Source organism: Mercenaria mercenaria, chromosome 1, assembly GCF_021730395.1.
Source record: "Mercenaria mercenaria strain notata chromosome 1, MADL_Memer_1, whole genome shotgun sequence".
In the NCBI taxonomy this organism is placed as follows: Eukaryota; Metazoa; Mollusca; class Bivalvia; order Venerida; family Veneridae; genus Mercenaria; species Mercenaria mercenaria.
The window spans coordinates 52,290,163-52,310,185 of NC_069361.1; the positions used below are offsets into that span (position 1 = coordinate 52,290,163).

A 20,023-nucleotide genomic window follows, 5' to 3' on the forward strand; every position below is an offset into this window, starting at 1 on the left:
AATGCAATGTATTCACGCTAACCATTTAAAACATTTCAATTTTAAGAAGAGCATATATATTTATACTATGTCTGAATGCTTAAAGTTGAATACGTATGTATGAATCACTTATTGCTTTTCATTCATCTTGATCTAATACGGTTACTTCTTTAGTGATATTTGAAGCGTGACAATTGTCACCTCTGCATTTGGAGATCCTGATGTAACTGATGTCATTCAAAGCACAGAACGAGCACTTACAAAATATAACTGCTATTAATATGATATGTGTTTAAGTCGATTACTAACTCATTAATAACCATTTTATACTCATCTGCGCATAAGGTGGGCGTCTGCGATCACCTTGTGGCCGTAGTCTTCAGTCATACGTGCGTCGTCAACACTGTGACTGTTAACACTCTGGAGGTCACAATGGTAGCCGAGTCTTAATGAAATTTAGCTAGAATATGACCCTCAATAATATATCGGGCAAGTGTGTTGCTGTGTCATCTGGGTCAAAAACTAGCTCACTCAGTCGATTATTTGGAAAACATTGTTAACACTTAGAGGTCACATTTTCTACCGCATCTTGGTGAAACTTTGTCATGATAACATTTGTCTTAATAAAGTATAGAATAGGTTAAAAACTGGGTTATCTGAGATAAAAAATAATACTAGGTTACTAGGTCATTATTATAATAATTGGAAAACCTTGTTGCAATATTTTCTAATTATTTGATCTTCTTAAATTTTTCGCAGAATGCTTGTTTCTATGAAATCTAGGTACTGCTTAGAACTGGATTACATGAGGTCAGAAACTAGGTCACTATGTCAAATCATGAAAACACCTTGTTAAAACTCAAGAAAACACATATTCTGTTAACTTTCTCAGAATATTTGTATGTATAAAACATATATGGAAACTTTGAAGTACTTGTATACAATATTTTTAGCATTATCTAGTTATCTAAACAACGCGAGATCCCTAAATAAATATATCAATATCAAGTCGGTTTTTTTTTTGTTTTACACAGACGTTTATGATATTTTGGTTAAAATTGCTGAGAATTATTTAGTCCATTATTAAGATGTTTTTGAGAAAAAAATAGATAGAGACTATTATGTTCAATGACATTCTTATCAGGCACCGATTATTGCAATATACTAGTAAACAACATTTCCCATTCATCGGATCAATATCCACATTCCTCTCATTACTGTCGACAATCATGTTACAGCAAGCAACCATCTCTGTTAGTGACAAAGCAATCAGCATTACAAAGCCGTAAAGATAATATACTTACTGATGGCGGCAAATTGTTGAGAGCATATCAGCAGGTAATGAAGCCTTGAATATTAACAGTAGGCAGATTTATTTTGCTCTTAGCAAAGAATGCCTTGTAACTTAATAAGCCCAGAACTTAGGATGTTTGGGTATAGTTCATACAGACCAGTTCTTATAGTCGAGGTGTTTCAACCTATTCTTATCATTACCTTGAATAAAATGAGCCGTGCCATGAGAATACCAACATAGTGGGTTTGCGACCAGCATGGATCCAGACCAGCCTGCGCATCCGCGCAGTCTGGTCAGGCTCCATGCTGTTCGCTTTTAAAGCCTATTGGAATTGGAGAAACTGTTAGCGAACAGCATGGATCCTGACCAGACTGCGCGGATGCGCAGGCTGGTCTGGATCCATGCTGGTCGCATACCCACTATGTTGGTTTTCCCATGGCGCGGCTCAAATATTTTCGGAGTTTCAGTTTTTTTATTTATGTACACAGTAAGCATGCTTGAAATAAGTCAATTACATTCGAGTTTAAATTATCACATAGAGCGTTATGAGTTGTATTCATTGATATACTTTAATTTGAACTGAAACCAGGACATATGTGTAAATAAGATGCGGATAAATCTTGTTTAATCCAATTTTTTGGTCCTTTACTACATATTCGCATGAAATCATCAATTTATTTATTCATTTGGTGTAATTTTGAAGTGAAGAAATATAGAGGAGATTCGAATACTATTATTTCGCTTAGTAATACTTCAACTACCAATAACCGTTTCAATATGTTTTGATGTGTAAACTTTAGCTAAAGCAAAACTAGATCAGTTGCATGCAGCTATTATTTACATTTGGCTACCATCCATGGAAAGCAACGATTTTACGAAAATATGACATGAAAACATCTGGATAAGTTAAACACAAAAAATGATAATCAGATTTTTCTTCTTGTCAACTAATTTGCTCTTATGCCACTACCGACTGATAGAACAATCATAATGTTGCGAGATTAAAACCAGAAGAATTCTATATCTCATCAAGCAAAGAACCATGATGTTGCATTTCTTTGCAAAAATGATTATCGTGTATCTCTTCTGTTTTTGACAAATTATCAGTCTGAACTCTTTCTAACTTAAAGTGACAGACAACACATCTAGTCTGCTTCAATGTCTTAAATCGGGCACATTCTTACGAACGCATTTGGCGTTAAATCCAAAATATAGTACACAGATTTTACGTAATTTGCCATTTACCATGGGATGCCAGTTAGATTTGAAACTACATTCAAGTTGATTGATAATTAGGAATATTAGTTTTCTCTTATGTCTAATTTTGTACATATGGTATAGCCTTGCTCTGTTCACTGTGAAATATAACACAATTAATTATATTGTAGTCCTTGCTCTAGACTGTTACACCACAATATGAAATCTACAAAATATGAATGTACAATTTGGAATAATAAAAACGTATGGTTAAAAGACATATCAGTATAAAATTTGTGAAATATACTCATGACTATTGATTTATCATCTGTATTCTTATTGTTTCTCATGTTTTGTACATAGTCACATATTATAGCAAATAGTCCACAATTCACATTTTATCACTTTGGACATTTGAAACAGTAAGATTACGAATTTAGCACCATATTCTCTGGATAATAACCTTACTGATTTTATTTTACAATTGCATTTTGTTAATTTACTGTCATAGCTTTAATATCATATTTTATTCATAAAATCGTGTTATTTCAAACCGCTCAGAACCATATTAAGCCTTGTTCTTATTTTGCTGGAGTGTGATACATGTTCTCTGTCTAGTACCTAAAAGGACAGGAAACACATCTAGATCACGGAAATTTCACTGCGATATATCGGAAATTTCACTGCAATATATCGGAAACGATAGAGACTGTAATGGAAGTTGGAATCCATTACATGTTCTCAAAAGAGCGTTCAATCCTAGATATATTGCATGCTTTTTCCGACATTTACGATTGATCAAAAGTTTTTTTCATTAACGAAAAGAAAGGTTTCACAAAGATTGTTGTACCCTGACCTAGACCGAGCAATTATATGTTGATTACCAATACTATTTGTGATCATGGATTTTAGTATAATAGAATTCCGCTTCAGTCAGTGTTAATATTTCCTTACCTGAACTAATTCAATCAAACCAAGTCTTCTGTTATAGTGCTTGGATACGTTTTATGCTTCCAAAGTATCTCTCACAGATTTGAGCCGTGCCATGAGAAAACCAACATAGTGGCTTTGCGACCAGCATGGATCCAGACCAGCCTGCGCATCCGCGCAGTCTGGTCAGGATCCATGCTGTTCGCTTTCAAAGCCTATAGTAATTAGAGAAACTGTTAGCGAACAGCATGGATCCTGACCAGACTGCGAGGATGCGCAGGCTGGTCTGGATCCATGCTGGTCGCAAAGCCACTATGTTGATTTTCCCATGGCGCGGCTCATTATAGGCCTAAGTATCCCTACGCTTGAGTCAATGAATTTGCATTCACTTCACAGAACAAGGCTTGAAAACTAAGCCATAAGAGCACAGCACTGGGAAAGCAATCTTTTCTCATTTATTCAGTTGATTTTGTTTTAAAGGTTATTAAATATACCTCATGTTTAGCGCTGAAGTTATGCCCAGAATTGGTTAACCTGTGTATATATACTCTGGGGTGAGCCCATATATGCCACTGGAGTTTAGAAATTCAGCTAGTTCAAGCATGGGATTTTCTACCTTTTCAGTTTGCATTGCCGCCAGACTTATGCTCGTGTTGATACTTTTTATTTCAAGACAATCAACCTTATAAAGCTTACACCATAGTTAACTGAAAACTTTATTATATTTCAGCTTGTACCATCCCTCGGATATTTTGGGCAATACTGCAGTACATGTATAACGTTCATAAAAGAGATAGACATCATGTAACAGCTGACTAGCTTTCAGCAAGCAAGGTAATTCGTACATGCTTTTGTAAATATGTTTTGTTGTTTTCTGTTTGCTTTGTCCCAATATACTCCTTAGATATCTTAGATATGGTTAGTAATCACCGACGTATATCATCACGGTTGCAGTCATAATTGTAACTAAAGTATATACATATACAGCATTTGAGCCGAACTGCGTTTGACAACACTGTAGATATCGTACGTCATAGGCAGACATGTAGAATATTAAGGAAGTAGGCCTAAGACTAGTAGATACTCGGGCTTGCAAGTATTGAGAGCTAGTTATAATCAAAGCCTTGAGATGTCTAGTGGTTGCGGGTTTTGCTATAGTTATTTTCATTTTAAATGTCAATCTATAAATATACATGTATAAGAAACAAATACTTAAATGTGCCTCATATCTAAGATAAACTCTGCCTGACCTTACATGAACAGCTGGAAGTCAGTGATGTAACCATGGGCTGAAATACCTAATCATTGACAGATCTTATATAATCTAAATGACCAGTGTGAATGGATAGAGGATGAATAAGAACTACTTGATCATTGATAAGATAATTCATCCGCGTTGTTCATGAATGGGACTACTTTGTGTAGCATATGAACATATTCCTTTGGATGTGATTTGGAATCAAATAAAGATACTACATAATTGTCAGAAATACACTTAACTTTGGTAGCGGGATAAACCCGCAACCAAAAAGAGTCAGCATCTAAGACGTATAAGTATATTTCGTAAAGATGTCATAGACTTATTACATACTTGTATACTAGCAATTTCCGTCGATTATACAGCCAGTTAAATGTAACTTTGAACGAGTGCATAAAATGAAATGGTAGATGAGTCTGTGATACATTTCTATACAGAATTATACCGATTTGAATTGTAACAGAATCATCTGATTTTTTAAACATACAGTTAGCTACAACTTCAATGATAAACTTAAGACTTGTGTACTTTATATGAACAGCAATTTGCCATTTTTGACAATTTTGAATGTTTCTTGGTAATGTTATCAATCCTGCATGAAGGGTGAATTAATCTTAACTGTTACCATCTATATGCTATCACTAAAGCGTTTCAAACCGTTGTTTGGCTAATTAGCAGTTGTAACATAAACTGATTTTAAAGATCGATTTTGAGAGCCATAATCAGGTAAATATATGGTTATCTATATGATTTCGTTTTACTATTTTTACCCTCGAACACTGGCAACAGTTTTGAAAAGTCTCATCGATTCCTCGAGAATTGGCTGTTCCAAAATTACCCGACAAAAAACTGTACAGTATAGTCAACTGATACTGTAAACAGCATGGAATAAGACAAAAGTATCTTGAAAGAGTTTTCGAATGGTATCAGTCGATTCTATGTTCACATTATAAAAATAATGTTAGAACTTCAAACTATTGTGGGCCGGTGGTTTAGTGGTAACATGCTTGACTGTCTACCCTGAGGTTCAGGGTTCGAATCCCGGTCCAGGCACTGGAAATTTCTGAGATGCTATTGAGTGTCTCCCACCTAACTAAGAGGCCTGTACTGGTTCTTCCCGGGAAAGACGGCTTCACGTGTATCGGGCACGTTAAAAATCCAGACTGTCTATTCGCAAAGAGCTAGGCTAAGTTAGCCGGACAGGTCTGTATCTAAAAAAAGGAGTTCTCTCTATCTATTCTGGGGGCTTTATCGCACTTTGTCCCTATGGTCAGATCGCTCTGTGTCTGTACTAGCAGAGGATGAATTTCGCGCCCTTTGTGACTGCGTTTCCTATATAAATCTGGTATAATAATAATAACAATAATATAACTACTGTAACAGGAAATGCCACTTTATCAGCTTCTTTTATTATATCTTTTGAGTTTTAATAACTACATGCGATTAGATAATCTACTCAAATAGAACATGTATTTACAAGTAGTTCTTAATTATATCAGAAGTGTATAGCTGATTAAAGAAAATTAAAGGTGCTACATGTATATAGCTAATTCCGCATCAAATTGTTTTAACAGTACAACGAAGACAGACATATACCTGTCTTTATCATTTTCGAATGGTATTAACCTTTACCATGCTGACGGCAAGTGATTCTTTTATTGCGACCAGTGCAGAACAAGATGAGCACATCCCTGCAGGCTCATCTTGTTCTGTACTGTTTGATGTTCAGTCAGTGAATTTTCAGCAAACACCCCTTTGAATAATATAAATGGTTCTGCCAAAATTGAATGAGACAAGAAATTAGAAAATTAGCAGGGTAAAAGGTTAAAATGAATTTTCGTTATAATACATTTGAAAGTATTTATTCAAATCCTCTGTAGAAATTTCGAATGATTTTACTTGTTTAATAGAAGTGAACGATGAACGCACAGACGGACAATTATATGGAAAGAAGTCTACCATTCCTTTATCATTGATACACATTTAAACGCGAGCGATATGTTTAAGATATATTATACTTTGTTAAACTCGGATCCCGTTTGCAGTAAGATTAAATCTTATTTTAATCATAGCATGTCTGAAAACATTTCCATTGGATTATATCACTGATAAAAGTACGGAATGCAAGTGCGGATACAAACATGCGAAATGATAAAAAAAAAAACAATCGAAGTTTGGTAAATGTACTTACGATCATGAAGCACGTAGAGACTCAGTGTGAGTTATATGCTCTTGTCTTGCTACCGAACAATATAAATGTTTGAGTAGGAACAGGTTTAATCTTATAAGATTTCATTTAATTTTTATTGAAAATCGGCAGTGATAACGATAAACATACAATGTTACCCCGCTTCGTACGTAAATTATAGAAGTTACAAGATCTTGAAGAATTGTAGAAAATGCATTCGAAATGGAATTATCGTATTCGCTTATAAAAAGGATTCTGTCTTTTTAATACGGTGTAAGTAGATTAGATTTACTGATATAAATTAACCATAAAACAATTGTTTTCATTGTTTTATAAAAGCTGAGTACAGGAAAACGTAACTTAAATAGTTTTTATTGAATATTAAAGTATTTTACTCAATCTAGATTAAACATGAATATCTCTATCGTCATCGATGTTATCGCCATCGCAGTCAGTTAAACACTGTTATCTTTAATTGTACTTGTCTGTTCTTTTCAAAGGGACTTACCCTCACACTTTAGGCAAAAAATATTATTACATGACTGTATTCTGTTGTTTCTCTGATTGGCTGAAAACGGTTCGAAAAGTAATGAGTACATATCATATCAACTTATCTTGGGTTATAAATAGTATGAAAATAAAAATAGATCGAAGTAGGTGCTTGGAAAACCAATATCAACCTGATTTGGTCTAATCTTTATTAAAGATACAATTGTAATAATAAGACTGACTACACATTTATTCATGTTATAAAACAATTATTGACTTTTTCATAGGTTGATATCAGGATTTATCAACCTAGTATGAAAAAGTCGATAATTGTATAATATCTCTCATAAATGCATAAAAGGTGGGTACTCTGAAAGTGACTAGTAGTAAAAATTATTGACATCAGATTTTTTTAAAGATATTCTTATAAACAACCAAAAATAATCTGCAGAAGGTAGTAAAATGTTGCAACGCTTTTGAAATAATGGTGGAAATTTATTTTCTTCTTGCAATTCTACCAATATCTAAATTTTGTTCTATCCCAAACGTGGTGGAAATGAACATGTTGGAAAATATCACCAGTTTAGTGGAACGCGTCAATAAAGGTCAATGCATTGAGCCCTGTGCGAAACTGGATTTTGTTTTGAAGTAGTCTTGAAAATAATTTTATCAAAATGAACAAACTGTTGTTTTCTAAGAGATAGTACAAAAATATTTTTTTTAAAAAATGTGACGGTGATGGCAATCTATATTCATTAACGTAAAGATAAGTCTACATCATATACCACGATAACTTTGACATTATGAGAACAGCGAGAAAAATTGACAATTGCAATTAATATATTCTTAACAGTTTGAATTTTTATCAAGCTTGTCAGTAAACATGGTCATAAATTGAATTGAAGTGAATAAAAGAATATAAAATGTAATCTCATAGTTGTAACATCATCATCGACAAACTTGTTATTAACTTGCTACCAAGATTGCTAGCGACAAAGCAGTCAGTAATATAATTCCGATAAGGTATATAAACGAGAAATACGCTATAATAATAAAGTGACCGGCGTTCCAAAATGTTTACGATAACCCAGCCCAGAATATCAACATAAGCATATACAATAGATTTTTGAAGCGAAATAAAATGTCTCTGAATATATATATTGTTTTTATAAATAAAAAAATGCAATTAATATTTTTCCTTTATCTGTTAAGCCATACACACTTTATGTTTAAGATATCTTAAATATATTTTAAGCAAATAACAAAGAGCTTCACGATATAGTATAACATGCATACACGATTTGGTGAGTTACATTTCTAAAAGTCGTTTATGCAAATATCAATTTGCAGGAAAATACTATGATAAATTCACATTGAAATTCACAAGATATGTTCTAAAACTAGCACCTTATCTGGCATGCAAATCAGTATTTTTGCCGAAACCATTCCGAACATAATCCAATTTTATCTCAACTTTAAACATGTATCACACATGCATTGGTATTTATAGATCCATGCGCACGACTACAAATATATCTCAAGGCATATCAGTGGCGTTTAGAATTTTGAAAAGATAACATTTTAATTTATCAAAGTTTTATTTATTCTTGCACATGTTTGAGTACTCACCGCTTATGTGCAATCATCAAGTGTTGGAAGTGTCTACTTATGAATTAAGTGCTATAAGAGTGATGTACTCTTACACCATAGGTACGTGACAAGAGATCACACTTAATCACACTATATGATACAAAATCAATGTTTCCTAATACATAAATTGTCCTTTATGTTTGTTTGTTTTGGGTTTAACGCTGTTTTTCAACAGTTTTATTCCCCGTCGTTTATATGACTGAAAAATTGTTAAAAAAGACGTTAAACCCGATAAGTACACTCAACAGTATTTTTATAATGTTGAGCTGCAAGTTTAACGATTTTAATATATTAAGGTTTGGGATCACACATGCGACCGATTTAATCACGAATTAGCTCAAAATCAGAGGACTGGTATAACCTTTGGCAAATGTATATATTTTTATATTCTTTTTCAAATGCAGTATTTTCTCTGCCAGCCAACAGAAAAGTGCATTACTCTATTAGTTACGCTTTCTGTGTCTATCTATTGAATGAACATTTGAACTTAGAAACAAATATATATAATGAAGGCAGTAATAGTAAAATTTAAAGTCGACTTGAATTCTTTTAAATAGAGAGGCAAGATTTTGGTTGATGGTAGCGTGAAAAAAACATTTTTATTTATTTTCTTCTCTTGTCGTCCAAAATATTTTTAAATATGTTTGATAAAATATTGCTTTCAGTCACGATGTAGATTGTATCTCCATTCATGACTGGATTATTAAGTATGCAGCGCGAGATGTTAATTTTACAGTAGTGTACTACAGGAATTGCTGCAGTGGTTTTCAGTGTTAGTTGTGGAAAAGGTATAAGAAATGGAATAATCGTGTTCATTGGCAATACGGATTCTATATAATTCAATATTTTGTGAGTAGGACAGACGCTTAATGCATAAAAAAGTAGTTAAAACTACTTGTATTGTTTTCATTGACTTAAACGTAAATTATTATCTAGAAAAACGAAACGTTTTTATTATCTTCATACTCAGTATCATTGTATCTGTGATGACGTATAACTTATTTCATAGCATTTCTAATTTTTCATTTTCAATATCATTTCAGAAACTAGGAAGGAACATTCAGTACCTCATAATTATGAATCGTATAGTATCAGTTACCATCTAACATGTTTATTGAATTATTTCAGTCTGTTCCGTTTAATCTATTTACTAACCAAACGTTTTCATAAATAGAAAATAACATATCTTTATTGACGTTTGACTTTATTGCCGCGTGAAGACAATTTTGATATGTCTTCTTCGATAAAGTTCTTAATAGATACACTGCTAAAGGATAAATGAACCGTTTTTGAACAAGATGAAAGTTTCATTGAAAATGAAGACAAAATGCGATTACTTGTCATCACACCGCCGCTCCAATAATAGGCTAGTGTACTGTTTTTAAGGAAAAGCATCTGAATCGGCTTCTGTAATCAAACCTTCCTTTTGATAGAGAAACAGTTCTGTGAAATGCGGCCACAATCTCAAAGCAGACATTATGCATTGTACGAATTTAACTCATTCACTCGTATTGAAAATCTCAACGGATCATGGCTTGGCGTCCCTATAATAATTGAGGCAAGCATTGATGTCTGTCTTGCAATAATACCACCGGTGTTAATAGAATAAATATTATTGTTTATAAACCTTTGTAAACAGTTTGGGTCTGTTCTAACAGGTTATTTAAAGTAAAGAATTTTCACTGAGACAGTAGTAGAAAAACGGAGAAGTATTGAAGTGAATTTTACCAGATCTCACATGTTATATCAAATAAATATACACACTATTATGGGGCCTCCGTTGCCAAGTGATTAAGGTTTGTGACTTCAAATCACGTGACCCTCATCGATGTGGGTTCGAGCCTCACTCTGGGCGTAGAATTAATTATTCATGTGAGGAAGCCATCCAGCTGGCTTATGGAAGGTCGGTGGTTCTGCCCAGGTGCCCGATGGGGCCTTCCTCCACCATCTAAGCTGGAAAGTCGCCATATGACCTATGATTATGTCGCTGCGACGTTAAACCGAACACAAATAAGACAAGGCACGCTATTGCTATTGTCCATTGCTTAAATGGACAGGTAGAACTTATTTTTGAATTGTTTTTATAGGGAAGGAGATATATTTAATAATTGCCGTATTTTAAGTAAAGGATTGAATATTTTGTTACTGTTTGTTAATAAAATGAACGTGTATCCTATTTGGCGCAAGCAAGCAGAAAATACATCTAGCCTGTCTTCTTGTGTTAGATCAGAAACAAAGAAGACTTTATTTCAAAGGAACTTGAAACTTATTTATCGTTCTTGAGGTGTATTAAATTCACAGCTTTTCCATCATCTGTCACTGATCAGGTGTAATGTTTATTAACAAAATGATCTAAAATGCAAAGGTTAATCCAGACACACCAAACAAAAGGTATATTCTGCTCTGCAGTAGGTTTCAATTATTTGCAAATTGTTTTTATTTTGAGACGAAATCGACCTGAATCAGTCTGGAACAACAAATATTTATAGTAATATTTACATTAGTTACTGACTTATGAAGGAAAGGAACTGTATTTCATTCTTTTAAACAGAACATTTAAGAGAATTCTCGTGTGGCGTGATACGTACTCTATTGGGAATAGAACATGGCTATTTCCATTGAGCCGTGGAACAAGTACAAGGTTCCAGTAATTTTCCCATATGTTTCAATAGAAACTATGTGTCTTTTCTCTGAAATGAAAGTGCATGATTTTGCACACTTTCGTTTTAGGCTATTTTTCCATTTTGATATATTAAATTGACAATCTAACTAACGCCACATATTGTTAATATATAGTACATGTATATTTTGGTCTTGTTATTGTTATATCTTGAAAAGCTATAATTATTTGATTATTTCTATGATGCATACTTGAAATCAGAACCTGTTCGCTAATTAGATAAATAAATAAATGTTTGTAGTTTACTGGTACATTACCCTGATGTTAGTGACAGGTGTTCACTTTTCATTCCTTCACTTAGACAGACTCTATAAAACACAGCCTGCTATTATTTTGCTGGGTTACATCCAATGCTACCAAAAGATCCGTCCTATAAATTTTATTTTATTGAATACAGGATGACTGTTTGTAGTTTGTGTGTTTCTCCCGTTAGAGCTGGTATTCTTATGCTTTAAATGAGTGCCGATAAGAGCATTCAAATGATTTGGAATCTCGTCCAATTTTCTCTGCATTTTGTAGATTTGTATCCCCCAACACCCTCCCCACTTCTGCAAGATCACTGGTCAATACATCAGTTTTGAACAGAAATGCCAAAGAATGGACAATACATGTAGATTTTCATTGCTTCCTTGATTGTTAATCTGAATATAATATGATACCATTTCGTACCCAGTTCCTTGAATGATAAACTTCATGATTGGTATAACTGTGATTATAACTTATTGCCCAGATATTAACTGCGTAGTTGTTTAGGCAGTCTTAATTGTTTTGTTGTTGGTTTTTTTTTTTTTTTTTTTTTTTTTTTGACAGATTATAAATTCTTGAAAGCGATCCATCATTTCTTCATAATTTGAGTTTGAATAGAATTGAAAACGCGATGCCTAAGAAACTTCTATACAGCATGGAGAACAGGAAGATTGGATGATAAACGAACGCATGAACATGATGAAGTGGTGAAACGTAAACAGTCACTATGTATCAGATATGCAAAAATGAAGCTACGAACGATAATAAGGAGAACTTTGATCTAGAAACAACAGATAACACAAGCTCAAATCTTGAAGAGTTATAATTTTTCGAAAGCAAGGCATAAAATGATCTCACCTTTTCTATTTTATTTTCATTTAATATGGGAGTAATACTTTAACTGCCTGTGCGAATTATTGTGTTCTTTTTTTCCAAGATATTCATTCTAATTACTGCGTGTATCCCTGAGACTTTCATCTCTTTCAAGCTTTTTTATTAGCTTGTAAAACCGGAAAGCTAGAGGCGTTTTGGAAGAACCATTGATTGGTGCCAATATTGAGACATTCATCTCTGTTCTTGGAAGTTTTTGCCTCCAGGTATCTATAAGATAAGATGACTCTGTTTCCAGAGACTTATATGTTTTATTTAAAAAAGAGGCATCTGATATGAGCTTGATGGAATATAATTTTTGTATTTCGCTAAATATCTGTTTTTGTGTAGATATACTAATGGAAACATATCAGATGATGTTTTTCTTATAAATTGCAATATTTTTAGTTTTAGATATATCAATCGTATGGAAGGTGAACGTTAAAACTTAAAATGTTAAAATCAACGATAAAATGAGCAGTGCCATGTGCAGCTTAGTGACACATAAAAGTCATCATACATCTCTTCAAGTGTTTTAATGATACCAACGATCGTGTAAAACACTTCGAATCACTGCTTCTTGCATGCCAGACAGCATGTTCCTGTGGGGGTTTTTTTGCCGGTGATGGAAAAACCCATCTTACACCTGGGACTCTTACGCTGTAATTTATGAATGAATGAGTAAATTCATACACAACTATATTAAGATAGAGCTTTTAAAGCGTTAGTTTTATTTCATTTCTTCTATTAATTGAAGAATACGTTATGCAAGAAAAAGAATCCATCACTGTTTTGCGGTATTTCGACAAAACCTCGACACCGCCTAAACAGTTACCTTCGAGCCAGATATATCGATATGCACTTTCAACCAGTGAAAGATTCTCAAATGAGTTAATCAACAGTTGTTACAAAACTCTTTCTTGTAACTAAATCTTATCTATCTGGGATTTTTTAGAGAAAATAATGATGTAATAATATGGTTATCTAACAGATGCATTTAAACACTGACAAAATATAAAAAAGGCAATTGTAATGCAAAAGTGGATCTGTTTTCACAATTGTGGTACAATTTCATAACTGGAACTGTCACAGGAGTGACTTATACCCCCACAATACGGTCTTGTCACAGAAGAATGGCAACCATAAGAAATTTTAAGATACTTAGAATAATATAGAAACGTAAAACAAACTTCATGATTGGTATAACTTCACCCCGCCCCCCCCCCCCCCCCCCCCCCCAAAAAAACATGTTTGGTGGGGGTATAATAACAGTTCAGAACGTGTTTATCTAATCTCCATTTAGACATTACGAATAGCGAGACATATTAAGAAATACGATAGGACGACATGTACAGACAAACGGATTGAATGACGTCTGCGATACTTAGATCCTTCAACTTACAAAGAGATAAGCATTATAACCGAGAGTGATTTACCGTACAGTATGTTGTTTAAATATCAAACATGTTTTTCTTCCTTTTAAAGTAGCATTTCATAGAATAAAGTGAACGCTACGTAGATCCATTTCGATTTTAGTCCTTACATGTTGTGAAAAATTGATTTTGGAAACTATGATTTTCTGACAGTTGGTTATTTTGATATGAATACCTGCCACACTGCAATAGTTTCTTTTTTTTCAAAAATTGGTTGTTTGTTTACACTCTCATGTATTAACTATAAATGCTAGAAGCTTACCAGTCTGTACAATTTTTAATCTACATATTTTGTTGATTGCCATCCATCCGACAACATCAACGATCCACTTCCACAAAACATCGAAAAGTCTTAATCATCCGCGGAGTACAGCTCTTAAAAAGAAAATAAACGAATTATTATATTCTTTACGTATTACCTTCTGATTAATGTTTACAAGCTCGTGCATAACTTTTATACATTAACTGGAGATAACTGCATTTTCACATAGAACATGTGACAAGATATACCAACCAAACATTTATTACTTCAAACAAACTATCATTACCATATTTTACAATATTTATTTCTGTTGAAATCCAAAGGGGTGGTAAATATTTATTCTCTTTTCTTTTTTGTCTACGTTTTGGCCTTCCGGCCTTCATAAAAATTATAAAGTTCCATTACAAACACTACATCATAGTTTACTTGAGTTAAATCAACATTTACCGGATCATATCCTCGCGTCTTCCCATCGTATTTCGCACAATCGCCCTTTCTGATTTACAGGGAGAAGGAGCGAAACAACGACGGCCATAACAGAGCGACATACTTGTACGAAGCATTTTGCGCAATTACTTAAAACCATTATACATATTTTCTATTGAAGTGTGTTACTCTGTTAGCCAACAGAACACTGTCTTAATCTATTTGTTCCGCTTCGATACACTGTCAGTCTTGAATACTTAGGAATGGCGCCTAGAAACAAGATTGAGATCACGACTCTTAAGAGTCATCTTACATAATCAATGTGGGTTTTTGCTACAAAACAATGTAAATGTTTGAATGAAGGGTTTAATATAATAGCTTTCTTTCAGGCTGTAGTGTCTACTTTTATTGAAGATCGGCAGTGATACATAAAAAAAAACGTATAATGTGATGGACATCTAAGTATCTAGCTTTAACATGCAGTGAGCATACAATTGGAAAACTGTATTTTCAGAAGTGAATTAGTTGTTGGAAAGGTATTCTGAATGGAATAAAACTGTTCATTTGTAAGGCGGATTCTGAGATACTGTAAGTATGTTACTTAGTTTCATATAACTGTCCTATAACTTCATTGTCTTAAAGTTGGATTAATTTGTGTTGCTAAACTAAGGTCATTATTTTATAAGTTATTGAATACCTCTTCTAATTCTTTATTTTCAGTATCATTAATAAAAATTCGGAGGAACATAAAGTGCCTCATCATCTTGTACCGTATAGTAATAGTTGGTCTCATATATTCTATGCTTAACGTGGTGGAAATGAGCGTGTTGAAAATTTTCACAATTTGTGGGTGAGTAACTCTATGAGAAAAAGAACAGTTTAGTGGAACGGGTCCTAAAAGTTCAATGCATTGAGCCCTTTGTGAAACTGGAAGAAGTCTTGAAAAATATTAGCTTTATTAATTACGAACGCACTGTTGGCGTCTAAGAGATAGTACAAAAATAAATTTTCAAAAATGTGATTGGGATGGCAATCTATCTTAAATTTTATGAACGTGAAGATAAATCTACATCATATACCACAATATTTAACTTTTTGAAACAGCTTTTTCATTTCTCTGCTCGAACTGACATATATGAACAACGAGAAAAAATTGACGGTAATACTACATGTATTCATTGCAAATGAAAGTGTACCTCATTTGAAGAAATTTTCTATCAAGCTTGCCAATAAAACAATATCAAATGTTTTCCCATAGCTTTGATATCAATATCGACAAACCTAGTGACAAAGCAATCAGCAAGGCCAATGTAATACCCTGTTAAAATAAAGTGTCAAACACGGACCGTTCTCAGGGTTTCAAAATGTTTAAAATAATGCAGCACAGAATGTCAGCTAAATACATGTTACATAGGTATTAGAAGCAAAATAAAATATCTCTCCATATGTAAGATTTAAAAATACCAAAAGAAAAAATGCAATTTATATTGTGCTTTATCTCTTACGCCATACAAACTTTATTTTCTAAAATATTTTTATCTATTTTAAGCAGTTAACTAAGAGCTTCCCGATAGTATATTAACATACACACGATTAGGTTCTATCATTATCATCACATTTACTTAACGTTTCTAGGAAAAATACTCGTTATTGCAAATATTAGTTTGCAGGAAAATACTAAAATAAATTCGAGTGAAATTCACAAGATATACACAGAATTAGAGCTGTATAACTAGCATCTATCTGACATGAACATCAGTATTATTCGAAGAAAATCCAATTTTATCTCAACTTTAAACATGTATCAAACATGCAGTGCTATTTATAGATCCATGTGCACGACTACAAAGTTTAACATATCTCCAGGCATGTCAGTGGCGTTTAGAATTTTGAAAAGATAACATTTTAATTTATAAAAAAGTTTTATTTATTCGTGCACATTTATTTAATGTTTTAATGTTTGAGTACTCACCGCTTATAGAATATAATGATAAAACTTGGGTTTGAAAATGATTATAAATATTTACTGATTAGAACTTTCCCGCTGCTGTAATATCCTATTTGTTAATTAATGTGTTCTATTCATATAAGTTTATCAAATCAATACTTCTGTTAGGATTTACGACCAGCCAGTGTCTAAGTGCTGTAAGTCTAATGTACCACACCATAGACACGTGACAAGATACCACACCAGGTCACACTATACTGACACAGGACCAAGCAATCTTAATAGTGTTGAGCCGAGGCAAAGGAGCTACTAGTTCAATGATTTTAAAATATTACGACTTTGGATAAAACCCGCGACCGTTTGAATCGCGCATAAATCAGATCGGCTCATCAAAATCGGATGAATAACCCTCGGCTATTGTATGTATTCTTCTTGTTTCAAATACAGTATTCTTCTCCCAGCCAACAGAAAAGTGCCTTACTCTATTAGTTCCGCTTTGTTTGTCTGTTGTCAATTCAGTAGTATAAATTTTAATGAATAAAATAATGAACATATATTTCGCTTACATACAGATATATGAAAGTAATAATATTAAAATCTAAATCTGTTTTATAGAGATAAGACCTTGGTTGACAGTAGCGTGAAAGTCCGATTTATTTTCTTTTCTTATCGTCCAAAAACATTTTAAAAATGGAACGGGTTTGATAAAATGTTGCTTTCTGTCACGATGTAGATTGATTCACGTATGCAGCGCGAGATGCGGTTAATTTCATGATAGTGTGCTACAGGAATTGCTGCAGCGTCTATCCAGATTAATTGTGGAAAAGGTATAAGAAATGGAATAATCGTGTTCTCTGACAATAAGGATTCTATATACTTCGATGTTATGTGAGTAGGACAGACGTTTAATGCATAACAATTTAGTTAATATTTGTATTTCTTAAATCAATTGTTTCATTGACTTCAATGGGAATTATCTATCTAGAAAAACAAACGTTTTAATAATCTTCGTACTCAAAATCGTTGTAGGCATAGCCTTTCTAATTATTTTTAATAAACTAGGTTAATTATTTTTAATAAACTAGGAACGAGTATTCGGTACCTTATTATCACGAATTACCTAATAGTTACCATCTAAAATGTTTATTAAAATATTTCAGTGCATTTCATTAATCTATTTACTAACCAAACGTTATCATCACAAATATATAATAACATCATAATTATGTTGGCGTGTGACTGTATTGTCGCGTGAAGACAATTTTGATATGTCTTCTTCCATACAATTCTTAATAAATACATTACTAAAGGATGAATTAACAGCTTTGAACAATGAAAATTAAGATAAAATACAATTACCTTTATCATCATCGCTGTTACAGTAATAAACTAGTGTACTATTCTTAACAATGAGCATCTAAATCGTCTTTTGTAATCGAACAGAAACATTTCAGTGAAATGCGCGCACACTCTCATAACAGACATTGTGCATTGTTTGAATTTAACTAATTCTAATCAGTCATTTAAAAAAAATCTCGACGGATCTTGGCTTGGCGTACCTGAATTAATAGAGGCAAGCATTGATGTCTGTCTGGCAATAAGGTTCATACGGTGTATAGATCTTATGAAGTTTAACATACCCACCAATGTTAATATAATAAATATTTATCATTGTTTATAAACCTTTGTAAACAGCTTGGGTCTGTTCTAACAGGTTAATTAAAAGAATTTTAGGAAAATATGATTCACTGAGACATGCAGTATTAGAAAAACAGCGAAGTACTAAAGTGTATTTTACGAGACCTCACATGATATATTAAATAAATATGCCACTGTTGTTACTATTGTCCATTGCCTAAATGGACAGGTAGAACCAACGTTTAAATTTTTATAGCGTAGGAAACATATTTTATAATTTCCGTATTTTCATCGAATGACTATATTTTCCACGCACACACACACATAAAATACATCCAGCATGCCTCGTTGTGTTAGATCAGAAACAAAGAAGACTTTATTTCAATGGAACTTGAGACTTATTTATCGTTCTTGAAGTGTGTTAAAATCGCAGCTTTTCCATTATCTGTCACTGATTATGTGTAACTTTGATCTGAAATGCAAAGGTTATCCAGACTTACACCAGACAAAAGATATATTCTGCTCCGCAGTAGGTTTCAATTATTTGCAAATTGTTTTTATTTTGAGATGAAATCGACTTGAATCAGTCTGGAACAACAAATACTTATAATAATATTTTAAAATATATCAGTTAATGAATTGTTTATGAAAAGGAATTGTTTAAACACATTTCTTTTAAACACGAATCCTCGTGTGGCGTGATATCTTATTGGGAATGGGACATGTCTATTTCCCTTGAGCCGTGGTACAAGGTTCCAGGATTTTGCCCATAGTGAAACTGTTTGTCTTTTCTATGAAATTAAAGAACATGATTTTAAACATGCTTATTATAGGCTTGTTTCATCAGAACCATAAGCCTAATGTTAATCTGAATATAATTTGGTACCATCTTTCGACATGACATACTCTTGAATAAGTTCCAGTCGGAAATAGTTTATCTTTTTTAAAGCAGATAGGGCTTTATCAAAAAATCTGAACATTTCATATTTTTATTCACATCTTTTGCAATATTATTATATTTGCAGCTGATATTTTTAACGCATACGTATATACACTTTTACATAAATGATTTTAGATAAACTTTACATTTTTACATAAATGATTTTAGATATGCTTTACAATTGGCGTTTTTAATATAATTTCTTCTCGGCAATATATGACCTTTTTGTGTTGATTCGCCGTAAAACCCAACTCACTCTCTCACTCTTGATTGGAATACTGTGATTACAACTTGCTTATTGCCCAGATACTAACTACGTAGTTGTTTAGACAGTCTTGATTATTTTTAGAGGAATTACACATTCTTTTAAGAGATCCATCATCTCTTCGTTACGAACTTAAAACGCGATATATTAGAAACTTTACAGTATGATGAACTGTTAGGACTGGATTGTGAGCAAACCAAAGGCTCATATACGTGAACATGGTGAAGTGGTAAAATGTAAACAATCACCATGTGTCAGAAACCAACGTCGTTTCCTATACAATAATGAGGAGAACTTTGATCTAGAAACAAAAGTGAACACGAGCTCAAA

The 20,023-nt window shown here is 33.0% G+C and overlaps 1 protein-coding gene across 7 annotated transcripts in view; it reads left to right on the forward strand.

Annotated features, from left to right (window-relative positions):
* Positions 1 to 20,023, forward strand: part of LOC123537826 (protein phosphatase 1 regulatory subunit 12A-like) — a 111,088-nt gene that overhangs the window by 50,293 nt on the left and 40,772 nt on the right. For 3 of the 7 annotated variants that reach the window (XM_053547704.1, XM_053547696.1, XM_053547691.1), the window contains exon 2: positions 4,131 to 4,234. The gene's annotated coding sequence lies outside the window, so the exon portion shown is untranslated. Of the gene's footprint in view, positions 1 to 4,130; positions 4,235 to 7,099; positions 7,120 to 9,753; positions 9,835 to 15,176; positions 15,491 to 17,596; positions 17,739 to 20,023 lie in introns of those variants that run through there. The other 4 variants (XM_053547683.1, XM_053547670.1, XM_053547661.1 and 1 more) reach the window with 4 other exon arrangements.